This window comes from Sus scrofa, chromosome 2, assembly GCF_054392235.1.
Source record: "Sus scrofa isolate SSC_HxYL_T2T_F1_AM1 chromosome 2, Sscrofa_HxYL_maternal_Yorkshire_Landrace_v2.0, whole genome shotgun sequence".
NCBI classification, from domain to species: domain Eukaryota; kingdom Metazoa; phylum Chordata; class Mammalia; order Artiodactyla; family Suidae; genus Sus; species Sus scrofa.
In genome coordinates, this window is record NC_139384.1 from 18,235,255 (window position 1) to 18,249,338 (window position 14,084).

Sequence of the window (14,084 nt, forward strand, 5' to 3'; positions counted from 1 at the left end):
TAGACTTTCCCTCGTATATATGCTGTCCTGTGTTTTATTTTTGTTTTTGTTTGCACCTACGACATCTGGAAGTTCCCGGCCAGGGATTGAACCCATGCCACAGTTGTAGCCTACACCACAGCTGTGGCAATCCTGCATCCTTAACCTGCCATGCCACCTGGGAACCTCTTGTTTTTAGTTTCTTAAGTCAAGTCTTTAGAACAAGGACAGGGATTGGGCCTTTTTTGTGTCCTCTCTAGTCTTAGGTATAGAGTGGATGTTCTCTGTGTGTGTTTTTGATGGATAGATGTTCCATATTATAAAGAGCTTGTTTTTATAAAAATGAAGTCAAAGCACTGACAGGTTTAATTTTGTGGAACAGTGGGATTTTTTTTTTTTTAGGAGTAATTTGAAGGGGGTGACAGAGATCATATAAATGGATATTTAAATGTGAGAAACACTTTTAGGAGCACAATTTGAGAGTGATGAAAGCATGCTAATTGAAGTCACTTTTTAAAAATGTGACAGTATTAAGGAGATAATTTAGAATTTGCCCTAGTGCTGTGTATCCGTTGGATGAATCAAGCCACCCTGAACACACACCCTGATTGGCTGAAGCAAAGGTGTAATTTTTGTACTTTCTGGCATAAAACCTAACTATCTTAGGAAGCATCTCCACAGAAATAAGTGATTTCTGGTTTTGTAGGATTATGATGTTAAGAATGGAGAGAAATTGAATAAAGTTTCCTGCTTTTCAGTAGAACAGGACAGACCTTCTGAAACAAGACCATATGGAAACATCCTGCTTGAGTGCCCATGTATTTGGGTTGAGGTTGGGGCAGATGGTACAGGCAGGGTTCCTGGCTGCTTGGTCAAGGATTTTGGAGATGATAGAAGTTAGATGCTAAGTACCGTGGAAGAGCTGTTGTAGGTTATGTGTGTTGGGCTTGTTGGCCTAAGAATTGGAGTAAGCTCAGTGAGAGGCTGTTGATGGACTTGGTAGCATGTGGGATAGGGTAGGATAAGGGAAGAGGCAGGGAGATGCTGACTTGGAAATATACCTACAATTTGATCTTAATCTCCCTCAGATTAGGAAGGAGACAAGATATGGTGTGAGAAACAAGATTCAAGATCCCTGGCCTCTTCTGTTCTTTAGAGCCTTCAAGTAAGATATTGCAGGACTGTAGGATTTTTCTACTTAAGCTTGAGCTGTTTTGATTCCTTTTTGAGATACTAGGCCAAAAGCTGTATTTATAGAACTTGTTTTGACATATTATCTCACCCTGTCCCTTGCCTTCCTTACTGGAATCCAGCTAATGTTGCACTCTGCCTGGCAGGAAAGGTTGATTGAAAAATATACACATAGATAGATACACAGCCGAGGGATTGAAAATAGCTCCAGACTTTGCAAATAGGCCAGCCATAAGGTTTGTAGTCTAAGCTGTGTGAACATCAGTTGAGTTGCTGGGGTAATTTCAAATGGTATTATTCGGCGCACATGTGGTAGATATACTGCTGGTTCACCTGGACATTTGCTTTTGCCATACACAAGTTTCTGGTGGGATGGGGGTGAGGATACAAAACATGCTTTTTTGTAACAGAGCATGAGTTGGGATTTTTCTTTACTTTGGCTCTCATAGTTTCAAGAGTTTTCTTTTTTAAAAATTATGTAGAATAGATAATATATCCAAATGTAAACAATTCAGTCAGTATTCCACTTCTGCAACCTTGTTAGCAATTTTTTTCTTTATCCTTCCAGAGATACTCTGTTTATGAACAAGCTGTGTATAAATTCTTTCTTATATAAATATATCCTCCTGATGTGGTACATTGGAACTTTAATTGCTGTAGAGTTTTCTTTTGTGTCTCTAAACTATAGTTTATCTAACTAGCACCCAACCAAAGGGCTTATGTTTCTAGTTTTTGCTATTATAGACATGTTCTTATATATACCCCTTTGTGTACATCAGGTACAAGTTTATTTGAAGGCTATATTTCTAGAATTGTCATTTCTGAGTTGCTGGATTCAGAAGGCATGTGCAGTTTTCAATATTGATAAGATACTTAAGATCATTTTTTTGTATTTTGCAAGTGATATTATCTATTGAAGATTATTATTAGGGGACAGAAAGATCTTAATGCAATGGCAGTCCTACTACTACTCTATAAACAGTTACTAGAGTGAATATATGACCTGAAAGGGAAAAATTAAAGAGAACATCCTCAAATAAACTTAATTATCAAACCCAGCAACCATTATTGCTGAAGAAAAAGCATGTTGCCTAGAGTAGGCAAGGGATAGCCCCTCCTTTAAAAATTTTTTTATTTTTAGGCAACATGGTGATGGTAGCTGTATCTATAAGCCAGATGTATTTCTTTTACTCTCAAAATGTTAGTTTCACCCATTGATGATCTCTGCCTTAGAAAAACATTTGTGGTCCATGGTTTATTCTTTTTCTCTCTTTCTTTCTCCTTTAAAAAAAATTTTTTTTTAATTATTATTTTTTGGTTTTTAGGGCTGCATCTATTGACATATGGAAGTTCCCAGGCTAGGGGCTGAATCAGAGCTGCAGCTGCCACCCTACAGCCACAGGAAGGCCAGATCCGAGCCACGTCTTTGACCTATACCACAGCTCAGTCAACTACAGATCCTTAAACTGAGCGAGGCTTGGGATCAAACCTGAGTCCTCATGGATACTAGTCGGATTCATTTCTGCTGCACCACAATGGGAACTCCCAATCCTTTTCTCTTAAAACTTATTCAGATGGATATCATGAGACCACTTAGTCGTCAGAATCAGTATATAATTCCAAGTAGTTGTTTAAGTTTAATCACGTCAAAAAATAAAAGGCAGAGTAATATTTTGAGCTCCCCTTAGCACCCCCCCCCCCCAAAAAAAGCACTTTACATACAGACTGGCCTGTTTTACCAAGTAGAATGCTATGACTCCAGAAGGTAAAAGTCTTATTGGCTCGTTGTGGAATCTGGGTCACTCAATCTGGTATCTTAACTTTAGTTATGTTATCTGAAAAATGGGAATGAAAATGCTAAAAAATCTTCTTTGAGCACTCAGAAGGATAATTATGAAGTCATTTCAGAAGGTTATGTATTACAGAAATGACTCCAGAGACAGCAAGATTATAAGGTAATTTAAAAAGTAACTCTGACAGTGTTTTAGAAAAAAAAAAATTAGTCACATTCTGCCTACATGGTACTAACATATGGTGCAGCCCTGATGAGCTGCTCATGTGGGCTGAAATCAAAATGTGTTTGGAGAGAGGAGCAGTAGTGACTCACTAGATGAGACAGATTTGGCCTTATGGCAGGGCAGTGAAACTAAGGCGGAACTGGTGGTCTTAGAAAATGCCAAATTTCAGCGAATGATACATGAATATCATGGAAAAGTAGAATGACTGAGGTCTCAGGTGCTTCGTGTCTCAATCCCTGTAGCTCTCTTTGTCTTTATTATTATTTTTTTTTAGGGCTGAACCCTTGCCACATGGAGGTTCCCAGGCTAGGGGTCGAATTGGAGCTGTAGCCGGCGCCCTACACCACAGCCATAGCAACGCCAGATTCGAGCTACACCACAGCTCATAGCACTGCCGGCTCCTTAACCCACTGAGTGAGGCCAGGGATCGAACCTGCATCCTTATGGATACTAGTCAGATTTGTTCCCGCTGAGCCACAATGGGGAACTCTACCCTCTTTGTCTTTGGAGCCCCACTTCTTACAGTGGGGAACCTTTGGTGCCTCTGATTTCTGTGCATCGTTCGCTGTGTCTTTGAAGGTAGAAGCCACTAGGTAAATATTTAAGGATACTGGAATATTGGGTTCATACTAGAAAGATACTTAGAGGAGTTAACTGTTCTGCCCAGAGAAAGCTGCACATTAGCTTAACTACCATATGTAAATTGCTACTGCTGTGTCCCGCAGTTTTGTTGCCCGTTACTGACAGTGGTGCCAGGGAAACAGGAGGAGCTAAAGACAAATTCCCACTTTTCTTCCCCCACCCGGCCCCCCCAATACAGAACTGTATGGGAAGGGGAGAGGAGTTACTTAATGGGGATTTGAGAATTACTTTGAGAGTATAGGCATTTGGGGAAGAAGAAAGATAAGACTTTTTTTTTTTTCTTTTAGGGCCACATTCGTGGCATATGGAAGTTCCCAGGCTAGGGGTCGAATAGGAGCTACAGCTGCCAGCCTATACCACAGACACAGCAACGCCAGATCTGGGCTGCGTCTGCCACTACACTACAGCTCACAGCAGCACCTGATCCTTAACCCACTGGGCGAGGCTAGGGACCCAACCTGTGTCCTCGTGGATAATGGTCAGATTCATTTCTGCTGAGCCACTACGGGAACTCCAGAAAAGATGTTTGTTTTTTTTTAATGTATTTTGTATTCCCTATCTGTTTCACCTGAACACCTCCAAAATGGGATGCCTCTCAGGTGGAACGCACTCTTTGTTTAGGTGTGTCTGTAGTCATGTTGAAAGGCACATAACTGAACAGGCGATGAGATGGCAGAACAGGCAAAGGAGGAACAAAGCCCAACTCACTCACCACCAGTTCAACTTTGTGAACCACTTTTTGTAGCAGTTTCAGAGGGTTTAATAATTATGTTGATATTGTCACATCGATGTTATATTTGTTTGGTTGTGACATAGAGATAAAGGCAAAGTTAGGCTTTAGGCCATTTCTGACTGATTCTTAAATACGGGCTGCTTACAAGAAAATACTTATAATTATCATGTGAAAAACATAGGTTATATGATACAGTACAATATTTAGTTTGATCATAATTTTATGTATTTGAGGAGTTCCCTTTGTGGCTCAGTAACAAACCCAGCCAGCATCCATGAAGATGTGGATTTGACCCCTGGTCCTGCTCAGTGGGTTAAGGATCTGGTGTTGGTGTGAGCTGCAATGTAGGTCACAGATGTGTCTCAGATATGGTGTGTCTGTGGTGTAGGCTGGCAGCTGCAGCTCCAGTTCAACCCCTAGCCTGGAACTTCCATATGCCACGGGTATGGCCCTAAAAAAATTTTTTTTTGTGTGTATTTGAGTATGTATTTTATATATATATACGTATATACATATATATATACACACACACACACACACACACACACACACACACACACACACACACACACACACACACACACACACACACACACACATATATATATAAAAGCCTGGTAGGAAATAAAACCAAAAGGTGGTTTTATGTAAAGATGAATAAATAGAAACAGTTTTTAAATTGAGGAGGTAGAAAAATTAAAGGAGAGTAAATACTTAATATTAGTTTTATAAAAAAAAGGGAGGGAGGTGGCTCACAATGTTGCTTTTACCTAAATACCAACAATTTAAAGGTGAAAACTTTTTTTTTTACTAAAATGTGCAAATATATATGTATATATGTCTCAGTTTAATAAAATGTTAATGGAAAATGTATGAATTAGAGTAAACTAGGGAATTCACTTCAGTAGTTCAAGATCTGATACATGTTATCTTTATTCTAGCTGTCCTGGAGGTAGATAGAAAAGAGAAGGAGGGGCTCCTTACTTGTTCTCAGAATGGTAGCATTTGAAATATATTTCATTAACAAAAATTTACAAATAAGTTTTACACGTAGTTTCTCTCAGATATATCTCATGTGGTAGGAACTGAATTAGACCTTGGATAACTATTTAAAATCAGTTTGGAGAAATTTAGTTATGATTTTAGATGATTTGGTCTGGATTTATCTAGTTCTTTCTTTTTTTTTGGTTGGGGGGGGAATGCACCTGTGGCAAATGAAAGTTCCCTGGCTGGACATCAAATCAAAGCTACAGCTGTGACCTGTGCCACAGCTGTGGCAATGCCGGGTCCTTACCCAATGTGTCGGGCTGGGGGTCAAACCTGCACCACTGCAGAGACAACACCAGATCCTTAACTTGCTGCACCTTAGTGGGAACTCCTGGATTTATCTAGTTCTAAGCCCTAGCTTTATAGATGAGAAAACTGAGGCCCAGAAAACAGTGATTCACTCCAGATCACACGAATTACCATCAGATCTGGCCTTTGTCTAACATACTGTTCATTTCATTACCTCGCAGCAAGGAGAGTCAAGACCAGTCTGATAGTGGTCGTGAACACCTTAGAGAATCTCGTGGAATCTATGGATTTTCTTTTCAGGAAATCTCACAAGTCCATCTTCACGTAGTTTAAGGAAAAAAACTATTAGGGTTTCCTTTTTCCCAAAGCCCATCTGTGGACTCTGAAGAGATCTGAGGGTCCCAGATTAAGAATTCTGATTGAAAAGGAAAGTTTTAAAAATTAATGCCATATTGCATAACACTTTTAACTCTACTGAATTGTACACTTAAAAATGGTTAAGATGGTAAATTTTGTGTGTTTGTTAACTACAGTTTTTGTTTAAAGCTGGGGAAAAATTGTTTCCTCTAAAGAAAGGATGAGCATAGTGGAAAGGAAATGAGGTTGAGATCTGTTAATAAACTTCTATACTAGGGTCAGGGAGAGAACACACATGGATGACTCAGTAAAGAGTCAGAGGTCCCAGACTTGAGTCTGAATCATGGAAATGGTAGCCACAGAGCAAGTGTCACAAGGGGGAGAAAAACGGTTTTTATACACCCCATTGAGAAAGTGTCAAATTTCATTGCTGCTGACCAAGACAAGTCAGAACTAAGCCCGTTGTACAGGACCCAGGCTGTTCATCATGGAGTGTGGAAGGAGATGCTCTGGGAAAGATGGGATTTAGAAGGGAATTTACAGTGTTTCAGTGTATCTGTTTAATCTGCCTGATTCCCACCACCACCCCACTTTTACAGATAAGCAAAACAGTGGTTAAATAGTTTCTCATTCTTGGGTCCACCTATTTGTTGCTAATTACTTTATACATTTTATTTCATTTGATGCTCTAGCCTTTCAGGTAGATTCTAACCCACTATTAGTTTTGATATATGTGCCCAGGATCCCGGATTAGAATATGATGGCAACCACCATTCCCTTGGCTATAGGTTCCCAAGGAAAATAGATTGGCTAATCCAGGCAAACTCAACTGGATTTAGCACTAATTCCTGGTGGAGTTTTGCATCAGTATGAGCTTGGCTAACCAGGATTGCTTCTAAAATTGATCTTTTTTTTTTTTTTTTACTTTTTAGGGCCTTGTCCATGGCATATGGATGTTCCCAGGCTAGGGGTCAAATCAGAGCTACAGCTGCCATGCCACAGACACAACAATGCAAGATCGGAGCCACGTCTTCGACCTATACCGCAGCTCATGGCAACACTGGATCCTTAACCAAACTGAGCAAGGCCAGGGATCGAACCTGCAACCTCATGGTTACTAGTCAGATTCATTTCCTCTGCGCCACAAGGAGAACTCCTAAAATTGATCCTTTTATCTGGTTATTGGCTGTCTAGGGTATGGGGGGTGGGAAGACATGCAGTTTTCCAAAGCAGTAAGATCAGCCTTCTTAATGAGCCAGCCGTATAATAGGAGAAAAAAGAAAGAACTGAGGGCATTGTAAATAGTCTAAGAGGTAACATTTTTTAAAAGCATAATTTTCTTGGATTTCCCTGGTGCCTCAAGGGTTAAGAATCTGGTGTTGTCACTGCTATGGCTTGGGTTCGATTCTTATCCTGGGGACCTGCACATGTCACAGGTATGGCCAAAAATAATTTCCCCAAGTAATTCCTTTATTTGTCTTTGATTTATTTATTCTTCCACTTAGAAATTTGTATAGTGACCTGATTGTATGCTAGGCATCCATTCAATTCCTTTTGATATGTATATAGAGTCCTCTTACAGGTGAGGAGGTTGACACATAGGAAATGTTAGTTGACTTGATCATAGTCCACATCTACTGAGTAACGGCAGGAAGTTTTCACCACCCTTAATCCTAACTCTCTTAGGACATTGAGCATTTACTTACTTAGAAGATTACCTTGGAAAAATGATCAGACTCAACTTTATAGCCCTCAGCATTTGAACAATCTCTTCTTGGTTGTGTGCATGATCTTCCTTGTAGACGGTTTTTAACCTGTTCTCCAGGACCCAGACTGTTCAAACAAAGCAGAGCAGTTTATTACAGTGGAAAGCGATGCTCTGGGAATGATGGAACTAAGAGAAGGGAATTTACTATATGCTTTAGTGTATCTGTTAGCCTTTCACCCAAGAGTCTAACTTCCTGGCTTTATAAATCCATCCAATTCCCCCTTTGCCTGGATTCTTGTGATCTTGAGAATTACTTCATTTCTTTCTTTCTTTGTGTCTTGTCTGTAAACACATAGACTAGGTAGAGGATTGAATATAAAGGACTGAAAATACCACGTGGCATGAAATTATTTTGAATTATCCAGGCCTGTTCTCCAGTTTCTCAAGAGACCTAGGGATTACCCTGAGGGCCAGAGAGAGGCAGATGGGTGGGGCTTGCCTTGCCCTCTTCTGTGTTCAAGCTGAACAGCTTCACCTTCATGTTTACAGGGAAAACACTGCATTTAAAAACATTTCAAGTCAGGCACAGTGGTTAACGAATCCGACTAGGAACCATGAGGTTGCGGGTTCCATCCCTGGCCTTGCTCAGTGGGTTAAGGATCCAGTGTTGCTGTGGCTCTGGTGTAGGCTGGCAGCTACAGCTCCGATTAGACCCCTAGCCTGGGAACCTCCATATGCCATGGGAGCGGCCCAAGAAAAGGCAAAGAGGAAAAAAAAAAAAAAAAAAAAAGAAATAGGAGTTCCTGTCGTGGCACAGTGGAAACAAATCTGACTAGGAACCACGAGGCTGTGGGTTCTATCCCTGTCCTCGCTCAGTGGGTTAAGGATCCAGGGTTGCCGTGAGCTGTGGTGTAGGTTGCAGGCGCAGCTCAGATCTGATGTTGCTGTGGCTGTGGCGTAGGCCAGCAGCTGTAGCTCTGGTTAGACCCCTAGCCTGAGAACCTCCCATATGCCGAGGGAGCGACCCAAGAAATGGCAAAAAGACAATAAATAAATAAATAAATAAATAACATTTCAAAAACCTCTCATCTAGATTGTTCAAGTTCTTCATTAGCTCCCTGCTTTATATGCAGGTATTATTGAAAGCACTTACTAACAATTGTGAGTTAGTGAGCCATGCTTATGAGGCTGGGGTCATGGGTTCAGGCCTTATATAGGTCACTGAGCATTACCGTGCCTGTTCCTAGCCCCTGTATCTGGAGTTTGATTCAGTGCATACTGTGTAAGAACTGTCGGTGGTGATTGAGTCAGTGACCATCTTCCTGTGAAAGACAGTGTTTTGTTATTTATTCAACATACAGGCCAGTAGAAAACACTGAGAACTAAAAAAGGTTCATTACCTTGCCTGTGTTAAGGAAGATATATAGGAGACCTGAGGCCTTTCCTATCAGTCCTAAGAGATGATACTGTTCATTCACCTTTAAATCCTTGAAACATATCAGGATTATATGTAAGTTCCAAGATATATTCCAAAACCAAATATAAATTCCTTCCAGGTTATTTATCTTTCCTTGAGGAAATTATGGGATAGGTACTTTACCTTTCAGAGTCCCCTGTTACCCTTGATTTGCCAAGTACAATTTTAATACTTTATGGGAGGTCATGAACAGCCCTGGAGTTCGAATTGTGGCTCAGTGGTAACGAACCTGACTAGAGTCCATGAGAACATGGGTTTGATCCCTGGCCTCGCTCAGTGGGTTAAGGATCTGGTGTTGCTGTGAGCTGTGGTGTAGGTCACAGACGTGGCTTGGATCCAGCATTGCTGTGGCTGTGGCCATTGACTGCAGCTTCAGTTCGACCTCTACCCTGGAAACCTCCATGTGCCAAGGATGCAGCCCTAAAAAGACACACACAAACATGTAGATAGTCCTGCTTGTTTCCCTCAGCACTAACTTGCCCTCCATCCTTCTCTGTTGCCTTGCCCTCCCACCCCACCTACATTTTTTGGCACTCCTTTCCCCTTAACTCTTTTCACCCCACTTTGGAACCACCTTTTGCCTCTCTACATGTGATTAAGAACACGAAGATAATGTTAATAAAAACAGACTCTGCCGTGCTCTAAGAAAGTATAGTTCATTTTTCCTCACAGATCGTAATGCATTTTGTTCGGTTCCCCACAGAAATGAAAGACGTGAAAAACTCAAGCCTAAGCATTTAGTTTCCATTCAGCTTTCTTCTCTCCCTAAAGTGTTCGTTTTCTTACAGACAAGGCAAAAGACTGTAGATAAAGTAAAACTGGAATGTCAAAGCTCTTAAAGAAGATACCTTCTTGTGTGTTAGTCGTCCCACTGTCCTTCAAGTGACTAGAGCCTGTGTGGAGGAAGATGGTGTGATCCATTTTCTGTGTGCTTAAGTTTTCCTTTAAAAGGTCTTTGGGTCACTTAGGATGATTAATACTCTCTCTCTATGTATATGTAGGGTCTTTTTAGGGTTGCACCCATGGCATATGGAGGTTCCCAGGCTAGGGATTGCATCAGAGCTACAGCTGCTGGCCTCTGTCACAGCTCACAGCAATGCCAGATCCTTAACACACTGAGTGAGGCCACGGATCGAATCTGCATCCTCATGGGTACCAGTCAGATTGGTTTCTGCTGAGCCATGATGGGAATTCCTGTTTTGTTTTTTTAAAAAGAGAGTTCATTTTTCTCTTGGCTCTTCATCTGGGGTGTTCCTTAGCCCCTGTAGAGCTGCCGTGTTTTCTGGGACCTAGATGTGTGTCCTTCCTATTCTAATATAATGGCCTTAACGACCCCAAACCTCCCTTTTGCTCTTTATATCTTGGAGATTACCCAGCTAGTGTGCAGTCTGGGTCTGGTCTCACAGGGTCACACAACAGCAGAGTTTCTCAACTGTTCCATGTAACATACTGGGAAACATGACTCCCTGGTCTTTTATTTGCCCTTTACATCTTTCAGAATAAAACTAACAAGTAGACATTTAACTTGCTCTCTACCCTCCAAGGTGACTGCTACTCCAGAACCCTCTCAAGATGCAGTGTCCCAATAAAAGTGTGTAGTGCCGAAGTTCCTGCTGTGGTGCATTGGGTTAAGAATCCGTCTGCAGCAGCTTGGGTCACTTCAGAGGCATGAGTTCGATCCCCGGGGCCAGTGCAGTGGGTTAAAGGATCTGCCATTGCTGCAGCTGTGGTGTAGGTTGCAACTGTGGCTAATATTCAGTTCCTGGCTAATAACTTCCATATGCCGCTAGTGCAGCTATTTAAAAAAAAAGTTTGTACTGCCTAAATGGTCAGATTTTTTTTTTCCTATTTCTTTTTCTGTCCGCATCTGCAGCATATGGAAGTTCCTGGGCTAGGGGTTGAATCAGCTGCAGCCGCCGGCCTACACCACAACCACAGCAATGCCAGATCCTAGGAGCATCTGTGACCAACACCAGATCCTTTAACCCACTGAGTGAGACTTGGGATCCAACCCACACCCTCATGGATACTATTAGATTCTTAACCCACTGAGTCACAATGGGAACTCCTAATTTAACTTTTTTTTTTTTTAATTTTTTTTTAAATTTTATTTTTGTCTTTTTGACTTTTTCTTTTGTCTTTTGTTGTTGTTGTTGTTGTTGCTATTTCTTGGGCCGCTCCCGCGGCATATGGAGGTTCCCAGGCTAGGGGTTGAATCGGAGCTGTAGCCACCGGCCTACGCCAGAGCCACAGCAACGTGGGATCCGAGCCGCGTCTGCGACCTACACCACAGCTCACGGCAACGCCGGATCGTTAACCCACTGAGCAAGGGCAGGGACCGAACCCGCAACCTCATGGTTCCTGGTCGGATTCGTTAACCACTGCGCCACGACGGGAACTCCCTAATTTAACTTTTCATTTTTTTATTTAGGGCTGCACCTGCAGCATATGGAAGTTCCCAAGCTAGGGAGTTGAATCAGAGCTGATAGCTTCTGCCCTACACCACAGCCACAGCAGTGCGAGATCCGAGCTGTGTTTGTGACCTACACCACAGATCACAGCAATGCCGGATCATTAACCCACGGAGCATGGCCAGGGATTGAACCCATGTCCTCTTGGATACTAGTTGGGTTCATTACCACTGAGCCATGATAGGAACTCCCTAATTTAACTTTTCATATGAACCTAATTGGTTTTCAGTTTTGCCGCAGTTCTGATTTGACCCCTAGCCTGGGAACCTCCATATGCATCAGCTGTGGCCCTAAAAAGGAAAGTCAAATTAAGTACTTAAGCACCTGTTTTATGCCATTCAAGAAATGTCTTTGAGGAGTTCCCTTGTGGCTCAGCGGGTTGTCATTGCTGTGGCTCTGGTTACAACTGTGGTGTGGGTTCAGTCCCTGGCCAGGGAACTTCCGCATGCCCTAAGAGAAAGAAATGTCTTTGTGTTCAGGGAGGTTAGGTGGAATGCACTTCTCAGAGTGAGTTCTGATTCTGGCTTTGTCTTTCAGAATATTTACACTTTGCAGTGAAGACATTGTTCTTGGTGACTTTCAGCAGTTCTCTCTCTATTGCCAACACCAGATAGAAGTACATCTGGCAGGAGTTGTAGGTGGAAGTTTGTAGGAACTTGGGCAATTTTTATAGAATCAAGATTGTTGTTGATTGCAAGATTGTTTGATAATGTTTAAAAATGAAACAGATTGGTTTTGTGGTTCCTCTGTTTGCTTTTCAATTAACTTCCCTATCTTCCGATTTTTTTTTTTTTTTTTTTTTGGTTTCAGTGGTTCACCGCCATCCTGGGGCTACCATTATGCATTTACATAGGCAGAAACTTGGTTCCCTTTTGAAGAGTTTTATGCCTGGCACCAGCCTATTCAAGAAGGTTGCTTTGGGGAAATAGTATGGACTCTTCACATTAATAACAAGACCTTTAATTGCTAAAAGAATTATACAGCTTTAGCTTTATTGTAGTTTCCCGCTCAAAAGCATATGCTAAAAATGATTGTTTTGGTGACCTAGATTTACTGCAGTTCTACTTCATAAATCCTAGTCGTTGTTTTGCTATTTGTTGTGACATTTGGGGGCAAGCCTCTCTTTAAACCTTTTAGTACTTCAGTTCCCCATTTTTAAAGCATTTTAAAATAAACTTTGAGATGTTAAATTTAATGTATCTAAGTATTTTATACTCTAAAAATAGAAGGAAAGTTTGTTTTTTATTTTCAGTCTTGGTGACAAAGGATCTTTTTCTTTGGAAAGAAGCTATGTATCTGGAATTATGAGAAGTGTAGGCATGGCCCACTTATTTTTCTTTCCTTGATTTTTTTAGAGTGAAGACATAGTCCAGAGAGGGAGGTGGAAAGCTACAGGTATGGGCTAACTGCTGGATGGGTGTGCTCTGTGGACATCTTTTTAACCTTCTTGCATGAGGCCTGTTGTGCAGGTTTGAAAAAATTGCTTTCAGAAAGGTGATGGCTTTTCCCCTACACTATGAGATTTAATTTCCTGTTCCTAGGAAGTTAATGGGAAAAATTTTTGTTCCTCTTTCCCAACTCTTTCTCCTTAGCTATTTCCCAAGGCAGACTTATCCTCCTATTTGAACTAGCTACTGCCTAGTTCTAACAACTGGGGCAAGGGGTGGAGAAGGAAGTGAAGCAGGGAGAGTGTGTGTGTTTGCATACACATCTGCACACAGCGGCTGTGTGGTGAAGAGGGTGCGTGTGTGTGTGTGTGTGTGTGTGTGTGTACACATCTGTAGACATCGGCTGCCCAGCTAGCTTTCTTTCCCTTTTCCATTTCATAGTTGGAAGACCCCCAATAAACTAGAGCAAGGATTAGGACAGAACTTAGTGTATTTCACACAGACAATACTACCTTCCTGGAACTAGAATTTGTTCAGTGTGCTGAGTTTTAAATCAGCACTGGAGTCTAAATAAAGCTTAAACTCACACTATATTGTTATCAACTAAGAATTACACTTAAGTTCCAGAACTAGTTTGGAGCCTAAAAATATAACCTGATTTGAAGGGTGGCCACAGTTTGACAGGACAATTTATTAGGTCAGGGCTAGTCCCAGAAACTCGAAGGGAGGCACTGAGAGTGCTAAGCAGGGACACTTGATTTGACACTGAGGAGATAGTAGAGATTAAGGAAGGGGGGAAGAAATGGGAAACTGAGATTTCAAAA

General features: G+C 41.5%; 1 protein-coding gene across 50 annotated transcripts in view; it reads left to right on the forward strand.

Moving 5' to 3' along the window:
- The window catches only part of CELF1 (CUGBP Elav-like family member 1), an 87,878-nt gene that overhangs the window by 36,970 nt on the left and 36,824 nt on the right, over positions 1 to 14,084 (forward strand). For 34 of the 50 annotated variants that reach the window (XM_021083081.2, XM_021083088.2, XM_085011149.1 and 31 more), the window contains one exon: positions 13,228 to 13,267. The exons of the other annotated variants lie outside the window; for them this stretch is intronic. The gene's annotated coding sequence lies outside the window, so the exon portion shown is untranslated. The remainder of the gene's footprint in view (positions 1 to 13,227; positions 13,268 to 14,084) is intronic. 50 annotated transcript variants of the gene reach the window in all.